This window comes from Salvia hispanica, chromosome 4 (assembly GCF_029641045.1).
Source record: "Salvia hispanica isolate PSC_SH4W2 chromosome 4, Shi_PSC_v1, whole genome shotgun sequence".
Lineage (NCBI taxonomy): Eukaryota > Viridiplantae > Streptophyta > Magnoliopsida > Lamiales > Lamiaceae > Salvia > Salvia hispanica.
This window is the reverse complement of record NC_142695.1, coordinates 43,421,632-43,434,723: the sequence shown is the minus strand read 5'-3', so window position 1 is coordinate 43,434,723 and position 13,092 is coordinate 43,421,632. Positions and strand designations below refer to the sequence as shown.

Below are 13,092 nucleotides of genomic sequence, written 5' to 3'. Positions count from 1 at the left end.
CTCCCATAATTATCGGCCAGAATTTGAAATTCGAAATATCTTTTCCCTCCTTGACTCCTTCCTTCAGATTCTCCTCCTGGCTAATTCCCTCGACCATGCCCTACAAAATAAAGAAAATGAAGGTTCCAGACCCCTAGGTCGAGGTTAGGCCATAAAATATGGGTTCCCCTTGGAGTCTGGTGCTTCAAAATCATTAACTTACTCCTTGACCCAGGAATTCATCGGAAATTACCCCCGTCCTTTTAGGCAATAATAGGGTGTGTGTGTAGTGGAATCTCATCCACAACACACAACTCGGAATTATCCCTATAGACTTTCACTCTACGACCGTTTACAAGGAAAGGAACAGAGTTTGGAGTACTTCCCTGGATCTCTACTGCTCCATTTGCTCGGATGCCAACGATGGTGTATGGTCCGATCCATTTAGACTTCAGTTTCCCTGGCATGAGCTTAAGCCGAGACTGAAAAAGGAGCACCTTCTGTCCCACATGAAGTTCCTTGACCCGGAGGTTTTTATCATGCCATAACTTCGTTCTTTCTTTGTACCACATGGCAGACTCAAACGACTCCAGCCGAAGTTCCTCCAACTCCTGCAATTGCAACTTCCTCTCTTCTTCGCAAGCTATCGGCTTCATGTTCATTTCTTTCACTACCCAGTACGCCTTGTGTTCAATACCTACAGGTAAGTGACACATCTTACCAAACACAAGTCTGTAAGGTGACATTCCAATAGGTGTTTTAAAAGCAGTTCTGTAGGCCCACAATGCGTCCTCGAGTCTTTTGCTCCAGTCCTTCCTTGACGGATTAACTGTTTTCTCCAATATCGCCTTGATCTCGCGATTAGAAATCTCTGCCTGGCCATTAGACTGAGGATGGTAAGGAGTTGACACTCGATGTTGTACATCATATTTCTTCATCAAAGCCTCGATGGTGCGATTACAGAAATGTGTTCCTTGGTCTGAGATGATTGCTCTAGGAACTCCGTATCTATTGAAAATATTATCCTTGAGAAATTTCGCCACCTCCTTCGATTCGCAAGTTGTGTTGGTCTTAGCTTCTATCCACTTAGATACATAATCCACTGCAACCAATATGTAAGTATTCCCACAGGATGACGGAAACGGTCCCATAAAGTCCATTCCCCACACATCAAAAATTTCGCACACAATCACTGGGATCAGAGGCATCTCATCTCTCCTTGAAATTCCCCCTGTCTGCTGGCATCTCTCACAACACTGGCAGAACTCGAAAGCATCCTTATTCAATGTTGTCCAATAAAATCCGCTGTCTAGAACCTTTCTCGTTGTTTTCCTTGGCCCAAAGTGGCCTCCACATGCTAACGCGTGGCAATGATTTAACACATCTCTTTGTTCCCATTCGGGAATGCAGCGCCTAATCACTTGATCTGAGCACATTTTCCACAGGTAAGGATCATCCCAAAAATAAAATTTGGATTCGCTTCTAATCTTCATCCTCTGAGCCCGGGAAACTTCTTCTGAAATCGGCATCTCTCCCGTGACCAAGTAGTTGGCTAGATCAGCAAACCACGGTTCTGCATTCAGCGTGCGCTTCCCTTTATCCGATTCCCCTAGACCGGTCAAGGCCAAAACTGCTTCCCAGTCAGGTGGTCTAGGAAATTTCTCCAAAAGGTACAAATGTTCCTCGGGGAAGGCATCGAGTATGGCCTCTTCTGTTTCTCCTTGGAAGATTCTGCTCAAATGATCTGCTACCCTATTCTCCGTTCCTCTTTTATCTCGTACCTTCCAATCAAACTCCTGTAAAAGTAACACCCAACGGATTAACCTTGGCTTCGACTCCTTCTTAGCCAGTAAGTACTTTATTGCTGCGTGATCTGTGAAGACTATAACCCTTGACCCAAGAAGGTAGGGTCGGAATTTTTCAAAGGAATACACGATGGCTAACATTTCCTTTTCCGTGGTGTCATAATTCTTCTGAGCTTGATTTAGTGTTTTGGAAGCATAGAAAATCACATAGCTTTTTCCATCAATTTTTTGTCCTAAGACGGCTCCCACAGCGAAATCGCTTGCATCACACATTATCTCGAAAGGATGGTTCCAGTCTGGTGCCCTGATTATCGGTGCTAATACTAACCTGTCCTTAAGCAGCTGGAACGCCCTCTCGCATCCTTCGTCAAAGACGAATTCAACATCATTTTGTAGCAACCGAGTGAGTGGTTGAGCGATTTTGGCAAAATCCTTTATGAACCTCCTATAGAACCCTGCATGGCCTATGAAACCTCTCACCTCTTTTTGATTCGTAGGGTATGGTAATTTTGATATCACATCCACCTTTGCCTTGTCTACCTGGATACCCCTCTCAGAAACCACGTGACCCAGGACAATGCCTTCAGTCACCATGAAGTGTGATACGCTCGGATTTTGCACTGTTTTAAGGCCATTATTTGGTCCGTTTTTACTATCAAAATCACTCTACATGTCCATTATTTGCATATTTTATACATTTTGGTATTTTGACGTGTTTTGTGAGAAATGTGCATATTTGAGCCGAAAAGGGGAGTAAAAACGCATAGTCTGGAAATCTGGAGTCAGACGGCGACCGTCGACCGCCGCGAAGTTGTACGGCGACCGCCGGCGCCCGGCGGTCCGCCTCGGAAATTTACGCTAGGAGAAGAGTCTCGCCCGGCGACCGCCGGAGGACATGTGGCGGTCCGCCACCGAAGGGTCAGAGTCTCTGGACTCCAACGCGGCGACCGCCGGCCAAGGTGTGGCGGCCCGCCGGAGAAAGGCGGCGAATCCGACCAGCCCTAGATTTGCTCCAAGACTTACCAAATTTTGAAGATCTTTTCCTTCTATGATGAGGAATAATTTTCCCCTATAAATAGGACCTCAAGCTTCATCAAAAGAAGAGAACACATTCATAGAGAAAGAGAGTTACTACTTGCAATATTCATAGAGATCAAAAGCTAGAGTACTTCAATTGTGCAAGGAGTTGGAGAAGGATTTCAAGAGCATCAAGAACGACAAGGATTCTACCTACGGGTTTTATTTGCTTTAGTTTTATGTTCAAATTGTTTTCCCTTCAATCTATGTTTTTAGTTTATTCAATTATGTGTAACTAAACTCATAGGATTCTAGGGATGTGTTAGTAGCAACTTTGGTTATACAATTCCGTTTTCTATTTAATATCCATTTTGTTTTTACTTTGTTTCTTCCCTAAGTTAATCATGATGCTTCGTAATTGAGTGACACAATTATGTATGATTTAATATAACTTGCTTCATAACTGTGACAGAGTTCTAGCGAGTTAGATCCACTTAGTAGACACTACAGTTAGCTTCCTTTAAAACGGCACTGTTAATTGAGAGTGAGGACTTTTCAAGGGTCTTAGGAGCTTTTTGGAGTTACGTATTAGGATTGACAACCCTAATGTTAGTAATCAACGTTTGTATCGCATGAGCATAAGCTAGGTGACTCGTCCTTTCAAAGTATTAACTGTGCTAGGGTATTGTAGTTTGGAATTTGTATAACCATAAAAGTGAAAGCACATCCCTGGAATTCCCTTATCTCTATACTTTTCTCTCCGTGATTTGCTTGCATTTAGTTGTTTACTGCTTTTAATATTTTCTATTTTCAAAAATTTTCAAAAAAAAAAATTCTTGTTTCTCCAGATAGTAAGTGAGTTCTAGTAGGAGATAGACACTTTGTGTACGTCTTCCCCGTGTTCGATATCCGGTACTAACCTTTTGCTATACTATACCTACTCTGTATACTTGCAGGTATTTATAGTGCAAATAAAAAGTGCATCAAGTTTTTGGCGCCGTTGCCGGGGAAGACAATTCACTTTGGAGTGATATCGTCAAACGGATAATTTTACTACTTTGGATTTTTATTGCTTTCTGTTTTAATTTTTTTTTAGTTCAATTTGTTTTTGTTTTCGAGTCTTGCAGGTTTTGTATGCGAACGCGTTCTGGGAAGTACATCTTAGAGCCGCTTGATTTAGAACTTGAAAGAACTCGTAGAATAATAAGAAGTGAAAAAGGATAAGGAACAATGGGTGACCGAACAGATATTGAGAAGCTGCAGGAGATGGTGAAGTTGCTGATGGATGAGAGAGATGCGGAAAGAGCAGCCCGAGAAGCCATGGAAAAGAAGAACAGAGAAACATTACCTGTGATGAACATGTTCAATCATGGGAATATGATCACTTTTCCTGATGGTCCTCGTATTGATGCTAACAATTTTGAGTTACGCATGCCCCTTATCCAAAGGGTCGAGCAAACTCCTTTTGCAGGTAGGGCGACTGAAGATGCTAACCGCCATCTCTCCAAATTCGTGGAAATCGCAAACACTTTTAAATTAAATGGTGTCGACGACGATGCCATACGGGTAAGACTTTTTCCATTCTCATTGATTGATTTTGCTAAGGAGTGATTTGAGTGTATGCCACCAGAAAAGGTCTCCACATGGAAGGACAGCGTAGCTACCTTCCTCGACAAATACTACCCGCCAGGCACTATTTTGAAGCTCAAGAGTGAGATCTTTCAGTTTATACAAGGCCATGACGAGCCCCTCTATGAGGCATTTGCTCGTTTCAAAGCTCTTCTTCGAAAGTGCCCAAACCATGGTTTTTCCATAGACCATCAGGTAGGAATCCTCTATAATGAATTTAATGAAAAAATATGTGCTATGCTTGATTCAGGGGCAAATGGAGGATTTCTAAGAAAGACGGGAGAGGATGCCATGGCGGTGATCGAGGAGTTCGCCACCAACAGTCGGGGGTGGTCGAAGGAAAGGCATGCCACGAGAAGAGTAGCAGCCATAGAAGAGGCCGAAGAAAGTTCTTTTGCTAAGGAGCTAGCAGAACTTAGAGTCAGGATTGATCAAATGGACGTCTCAAGGAAGGAAGATCCAATTCCGGCAACTTCCATAGTGGCGGTCACGGCACCCGAAACTGCCGTGTCAACTGTGGAAGAAATCAACTACGTGCAAGGAGGCGGTCCCAGAAATTACAATAACAATTATCGCCCTAATCAGGGGGGCGGTAATTTCAATAATTATAATGGGAACCGTCCGCACCCAAATCTTTCTTATTCTAACAATAATTACTTGCAACCCCCTGCAGGATTTAATGTTAGCACAGGAGGAGTGGTTGAGCTGATGAAGAAGGAAGACAAGTATGATCAAGGAATCACGAAGATTTTGGAAGTAATTACGCAAGATAGAAAGATTAATGACACCAAGATCGGAGTGGTCGAAGCAAGGATAAACAACCTCGAGCAAGGAATGAACACGATCTCGACAGCTATAACCAACATTACCACTCAAATGGAGCAAATTCAGAAGAAGTTAGATGAGGATAGAGCAAAGGCAGCAGGAGTAGTGGATGATATTGACAAGAAGTGGGTGGCGAAGCAGAAATCTGGGGACTGCCCAGTCGCCGGCGGACCGCTGCACACCCCGCAGCGGCCCGCCACTGAGACGGGAGAGTCAACCACGCAGAAGGGGCTTGTTCGGAACAATGGAATTGTGCTCCCTTTCCAACCAAGGAGGAAGTTTAAACTCGAGGAGCAATTCAAACATTTTTTGAATATGTTTTGCAAAGTTCATACTAATATTCCCTTGGTCGAATCATTGCAGGAAATTCCAAAATATGCAAAACTTTTGAGGGAAGCGGTGATGAGAAAGAGGAAGCCGACCAAAGCTGACCTTAAGCTACCGCATCATTGTAGCGAAATCATCCAAAAAGAGAGGGCAGTAAAGCAAAGGGATCCGGGCCAGTTCATTATAAGATGCCGGATTGGAGAAGGGAAAGTTGACAAAGCACTGTGCGACTTAGGATCGTCCATCAATCTCATACCACTGAAGTACTACGAAAATCTCAACATCGGGCCACTCAAATCTTCAGACGTAACACTCAGGTTGGCCGATAACTCGTCCATCAAGACTGTAGGTATGATTGAGGATGTCCTAGTTAAAGTTGATGATTTTATTTTTCCCGCCGACTTTATTGTGCTTGACATGAAAGTAGACAAGAACGTCCCTCTAATCTTAGGGAGAGATTTTCTTGCCACTTGCAAAGCTTTGATTGATGTAGGCCGTGGCGAGATCACAATCAGTGATAATCATAGTCAATCCACCTATAAGATTGAGAGCGAGATGCTAAAATTTGAGGAGGCAAAGCGGGCAAAAATGGAACAACAGTGCAGAGCAGTCATGGCTACCGACTTGACCAAGTCCAAAGATCCCTTTGAAGCGGAGGATCCTTCTACCTCCACTATCTACATTGTCAAAGAGGTAAGACATTCTTCTAAAAAGGGTGATGCTAATTCTTCTACATCTGCTCCACAGAAGAAGAAACAGAAGGGAAAGAAAACACCCAAAGAGGACCCCGAGATATACGTCATCAAAACCAAAGAGGGGAAGTACAAGTGGTGGAAGAAGCTAGGGACCAAGTTGCTCCCTATGCCAATTTTCAACACTCGAGTTTTTGATCCGCCCAACTAGTGGGCCACTTCAAGTCGAGCTAACGACTTTAAACAAAAGCGCTTATTGGGAGGCAACCCAATTTTCTTTTACTTATTTTTTTTTTCTCATTTATTTATTTATTTATTTATGTTCTGTTTAAAAATAATAATAATAATAATAATAATATACGGGTGGCGGTCGCCGCACTTAAAGCACGGCGGTCGCCACACGTGTGTTAACATGTGCAGGAAGGATCGGGCCTAGGGCAGGCTTAGGGCGGGCCAGAGTAACCGCTGCACGGGCTGCGGCGGCCCGCCAGGATTGCTGTTTATGAAGGCCCGTGTGGCAGCCCGCCACGAGAGACGCGGCGGTCGCCACACGCAGTCCAGAGACGGAATTGCTCCATAAAAGGTATGTTTTCCATTCCTTTTTCCCATTCCTTCTCAAATTCTTTCCTTGCACACAACCCCCACCCATATAAATCACCAAATTCACACACCCACACTATCATTCTCTCAATTCTCTCCAAGTTTAGAGCTCTTCTTCTACAAATTCTCTCCACAAAAAGGTATGAATCCTAACTCAATTTCTGAGTTTTGCTTTACTTCTTCCATGGATTGTGCTTTATTTTGGGTGAATTGTTCGGTAGAATCTCTTAATTCATGATGGGGGATGATTATGTGTATGAATTTTTGAATTCTATGGTTTAAATTTTGCTTGGTTGGTGATTATTGAGTTGTGAATGATGATTCTCTCTTGGTTTTTAAAGTTTAAAAGTTGCATTCATGTTCATAGCTTTGTGAGGCTATTATTACTTTCATGAATTGCAATATTTGTGATGTTGTAGAGATTGTTGGTTTTTATGGATATTTGGTTGATACGTCTCTGCATGGGGGATGAATTCACGTTGGGGGATGATTTGTTGTGTCCTAATTTTGTTGATTTTGCTTAACATGTTATTATGCTAAAAATTAGGATGTTATTTTACCCAAGCTTGCATATAAGTTCTTATCTCTTGATTTTTACTTGGTTGAATGCAAGTTTGGGGAACTTTTGATCTCCTACTTGTTGGTGCTCTTTTAAGAGTGTAATTTCTTTTGTAGGATAATGGGATCAAAAGGGAAACCGGAGAATGCGAAGAACTATGGCATTCCTTGCCACGGAAGAGCAAAAGGCTATGTGGAAGAAAGTGTCGGCCCGAGAAACGGCACCTTCTAGATATCCCCACGATTACCCTCTCCAAACTTTGGGGATCATGGAGGATTTTTGGAAGTTGTGCGACGTGGGTGATGGGAATGGCCTCGTCTACATGTTCCAAAGGAAGTGGCCATCGTTTCGAAAGTATACTCTCGAGTTCCTCAGCTCGCTAAAGGTCACTAAGGATCGCCGCCAAAATATTCCACTTAGCATCGATTTCCGCCTTGGGAACCGTTGGCACTCGCTCACCATGGAAGAGCTTAGTGGGATCTTCCATTGCTTCGACCCCAACCCCGAAGAGGACAATGAATATGAATTTTCCGAGGTTTGGGGGGCGATGACGAATGAGCAAGAGCATGCAGCGGGCTATGCCAAGTCTTCATCGATTCGCAACCCCGTCTTGAGGTACCTCCATCGTGCTATGACTCAGCTTATGTTTGCTCGTATCGATGGGGGAAGTGTCTCCCAAACGGAGCTCAACGTGATGTGGTGCCTACTCAACAAGAAGGGAATCGATTATGGGACCCTTTTTACTCACTATGTGGATAGGATCACGAAGAAAGACGGGGGCGTCATTTGTTGTGGGGGATTGATTATGGCAATTGGCGAACATTTGGAGGTCTCTTTTGCCGGTATGACGGAGGATGGTGGAGAAAGGTTTATCACCTATGAGGTGCTATTTTCGGTGGGGCTTTTGAAGACCGATTATTGGGGTCAAGGGTATTTTATGCAAGTAGCGGGGGATCACTTTCCCGTTCCACTCCCGCAATTGACCAAGGTCGATGTTTGGGCGAACAAAGCCAATTGGAAGCTCGACATACCCGCCCACCGGAGAGCTATCGAGGCTAACCCCGTCAATGGGGAATTTAGAAAGAGGAACATTCCCTCTCGCATTCCTCAATTTGAGCCCGATGAGGATTCCGCGTTTGATGCCGTTGATAACTATGAAGAGGGCGCGGAGCATTCACAAGCTCAAGGGAGTGAAGCACCGCCACCACCGCCACCCCAACCACGACGAGAAGAGGAAGAAGAAGAAGAGGAAGTGGAAGGACATCGCCGCCGGACAAGAACGAACCGCCGCCGCGGGAGGCCAAATCCGGGAGAGGAGTTTCAAGCCAACACCTCCGCCCAATTAGGAGAAATTTTCTCCTATATGCAAAACATGTCCAACACTTGGGACAATCGATGGGCGGAGCAACAAGCGGAGAATGCCTACAACCGCCAAGGGTGGACGGCTCAAGGCGATTGGCGCACGGCGGAGCAAGAATTTTGGGAGCAACAACGTTTGGAAGACGTTCATCGGCGTCAACAATATGAAGAGCTCCGAAGGATGGCCGCCGAAGCTAGAGAGGAACGAGAGACAATGAGGAGTGATATCACGTACCTCGTTGGAGCTTTCGAGGATCTTAGCGCCCGTTTCCCTCCACCTCCTCAAGATTGAAGAAGTCAAGCTCGATGACTTTAAATGAGCGTTTGTACCATGTTTTTGGATATTTTTGAGACAATTTATTTCCTTGTTTTAACAATTTTTGCTTTAATTTTAAGTATTTTTGGTTTTGGTTTAATTTTGTGCTTTGCAAAAATTTTCGCAGGATCTGACCTCTCAGTGGCGACCGCCGCAAGCGCTGCGGCGGTCCGCCACCTGAACGCTGGAAAGCATCTTTGACGTACGGCGACCGCCGAACAGCTGCGGCGGACTGCCACCTGGGCACAATTTTCCAGCGCGATTTTTCGAAATTCTTCGAATTTTCGCCCCGCTCAACCTCTACGCGAAATTTTTCAGGGTACGTTTTTTTTTCAGTAGTATACTCACGTCCCTACCGACTCTACAAACTTATTTTACACTTTGTTGTAAATAAGTTTGGGGGGATGAAGTGGTGGACCGTGAGTTTAGGGTTTTCTTTTTGTTTGTTTTTGCTTTAATTTTTCAAAATCCCGTAGGAGATTTTTGTGTTCTAAAAATGTTTTCTTGAATCCATGTCATGAACATAACATGAAGAACTTAGAAACACGCATGCTTAGGGACACATTAGACCGAGTTGCCAATGATATTATATTCCATTTATGTTTAAGTGTGGTTTAACGTTTTGATATGATGGTTTGGTGAAAAGGTGCATAATTAGTGAATTGCTTGTTCGCCTTGAATCGTGCTTATACCTTGTGAGATTTGAGCCTTAAATTCTTTCTTGTGTGATTTATCTGTATGCATGTATATGTTTCTAGAACTTGCTCCTAGTCTGCCTAAGTTTACATAGTGTTTAAGTTGATTTAGGAGGATGTTAGGCCGTCTTTTCTTAGCTACTTTTATATCCAAAATTTTCGACCCTCTCAAATTTTTCCTTTGGAGCCAATTTTGAGCCTTTAAGCCTTTTCTTTGGAAGCCAAAATAAATGGGGACAATTCCTTGGGTTGGTATAGTTTTTGTTATCTTCTTTTGTAAAGGAATTGGAGAGATAAGGAGAAAAGTTAGAGAAAAGTAGTGTGCTTAAATGTTGAAAAGTACAAGTTGTGAAATAGTAAAAAAATTCAAAATATGTGCTTGATTCTAGAAAGGATGCTTATAAAAAAAGAGAAAGAAAGGTTGTGAAAAAAAAAAAATTCGAAGGATTGAAAGTAAGTTGAAGGAGAAAAATAAAGTGTTGGAAGTGCCTTAAGTTTTAGAAAAGTGGAGTCATCTTAACTCTACTTGGGATATTTTTGTATTTGAGTCACTTTTTAGCCAAATATTCCTCACCTACCAAAGAGCCTACGTTACAACCGAAAAGAAAGACCTTTCGGACTTTTGATGCTTAATCACATTGAGTAGATGAGGGATTAGACTTTGAGCAAGCCTATGGTAAACTTTGCATGATGCATGATTTGAGTGATATACACTTTACCTTTATACACTTTGAGAGTGAGAGAAAGAACACTTCCCATCTTTGGAAGTTTGCCACATGTGAGTGCTTGAATTCAAGGTGTTCCACGAGTTAGTAATGAAAGTGCACTATTAAGCCTTGCTTGATTTGATTGTGTTAATTCATGCTTAATCTATTCTTTCATCTTTTGAGGCAATTATGACGTCTAGTCCTTGTGTATTCCGTGCGTCTATTCTTGTGTCTTTAGTGTTTTGTTCGAGGACAAACAAAAATGTAAGTTTGGGGGAGTTGATACGCTCGGATTTTGCACTGTTTTAAGGCCATTATTTGGTCCGTTTTTACTATCAAAATCACTCTACATGTCCATTATTTGCATATTTTATACATTTTGGTATTTTGACGTGTTTTGTGAGAAATGTGCATATTTGAGCCGAAAAGGGGAGTAAAAACGCATAGTCTGGAAATCTGGAGTCAGACGGCGACCAGCGACCGCCGGCGCCCGGCGGTCAGAGCCATGTGGCGGTCCGCCTCAGAAATTTACGCTAGGAGAAGAGTCTCGCCCGGCGACCGCCGGAGGACATGTGGCGATCCGCCACCGAAGGGTCAGAGTCTCTGGACTCCAACGCGGCGACCGCCGGCCAAGGTGCGGCGGCCCGCCGGAGAAAGGCGGCGAATCCGACCAGCCCTAGATTTGCTCCAAGACTTACCAAATTTTGAAGATCTTTTCCTTCTATGATGAGGAATAATTTTCCCCTATAAATAGGACCTCAAGCTTCATCAAAAGAAGAGAACACATTCATAGAGAAAGAGAGTTACTACTTGCAATATTCATAGAGATCAAAAGCTAGAGTACTTCAATTGTGCAAGGAGTTGGAGAAGGATTTCAATAGCATCAAGAACGACAAGGATTCTACCTACGGGTTTTATTTGCTTTAGTTTTATGTTCAAATTGTTTTCCCTTCAATCTATGTTTTTAGTTTATTCAATTATGTGTAACTAAACTCATAGGATTCTAGGGATGTGTTAGTAGCAACTTTGGTTATACAATTCCGTTTTCTATTTAATATCCGTTTTGTTTTTACTTTGTTTCTTCCCTAAGTTAATCATGATGCTTCGTAATTGAGTGACACAATTATGTATGATTTAATATAACTTGCTTCATAACTGTGACAGAGTTCTAGCGAGTTAGATCCACTTAGTAGACACTACAGTTAGCTTCCTTTAAAACGGCACTGTTAATTGAGAGTGAGGACATACTCAGTGCCCTTGGTAGAATCCATCGGTGTAGATCTGAAAAAAAATGAAAAGAACTGGGCGATTTTTGGTTAGGGTTTCGTCCGTCTTTAGAGAGAGAGAGTGAATGAAGAGAGAAGGAAGAGCAAACACAAATTTTTGTCTAATTAGGAATGACTGGAGAAAGAAGGACGATGGTTGCTTTTTCTGGTGAAAAGATGGTGAGGTTGCAGGCGTGATGTAAGCAACCGTACGTCTCCCATAATTATCGGCCAGAATTTGAAATTCGAAATATCTTTTCCCTCCTTGACTCCTTCCTTCAGATTCTCCTCCTGGCTAATTCCCTCGACCATGCCCTACAAAATAAAGAAAATGAAGGTTCCAGACCCCTAGGTCGAGGTTAGGCCATAAAATATGGGTTCCCCTTGGAGTCTGGTGCTTCAAAATCATTAACTTACTCCTTGACCCAGGAATTCATCGGAAATTACCCCCGTCCTTTTAGGCAATAATAGGGTGTGTGTGTAGTGGAATCTCATCCACAACACACAACTCGGAATTATCCCTATAGACTTTCACTCTACGACCGTTTACAAGGAAAGGAACAGAGTTTGGAGTACTTCCCTGGATCTCTACTGCTCCATTTGCTCGGATGCCAACGATGGTGTATGGTCCGATCCATTTAGACTTCAGTTTCCCTGGCATGAGCTTAAGCCGAGACTGAAAAAGGAGCACCTTCTGTCCCACATGAAGTTCCTTGACCCGGAGGTTTTTATCATGCCATAACTTCGTTCTTTCTTTGTACCACATGGCAGACTCAAACGACTCCAGCCGAAGTTCCTCCAACTCCTGCAATTGCAACTTCCTCTCTTCTTCGCAAGCTATCGGCTTCATGTTCATTTCTTTCACTACCCAGTACGCCTTGTGTTCAATACCTACAGGTAAGTGACACATCTTACCAAACACAAGTCTGTAAGGTGACATTCCAATAGGTGTTTTAAAAGCAGTTCTGTAGGCCCACAATGCGTCCTCGAGTCTTTTGCTCCAGTCCTTCCTTGACGGATTAACTGTTTTCTCCAATATCGCCTTGATCTCGCGATTAGAAATCTCTGCCTGGCCATTAGACTGAGGATGGTAAGGAGTTGACACTCGATGTTGTACATCATATTTCTTCATCAAAGCCTCGATGGTGCGATTACAGAAATGTGTTCCTTGGTCTGAGATGATTGCTCTAGGAACTCCGTATCTATTGAAAATATTATCCTTGAGAAATTTCGCCACCTCCTTCGATTCGCAAGTTGTGTTGGCCTTAGCTTCTATCCACTTAGATACATAATCCACTGCAACCAATATGTAAGTAT

The 13,092-nt window shown here is 43.1% G+C and overlaps 1 non-coding gene across 1 annotated transcript; it reads right to left on the bottom strand.

Moving 5' to 3' along the window:
• Positions 1-4,502: 4,502 nt before the first annotated feature.
• On the bottom strand, positions 4,503-4,609 carry LOC125198895 (small nucleolar RNA R71). Its single transcript, XR_007172481.1, has one exon. It is a non-coding gene; the product is annotated as a small nucleolar RNA R71 (small nucleolar RNA).
• Between the last annotated feature and the right edge of the window lie 8,483 nt (positions 4,610-13,092).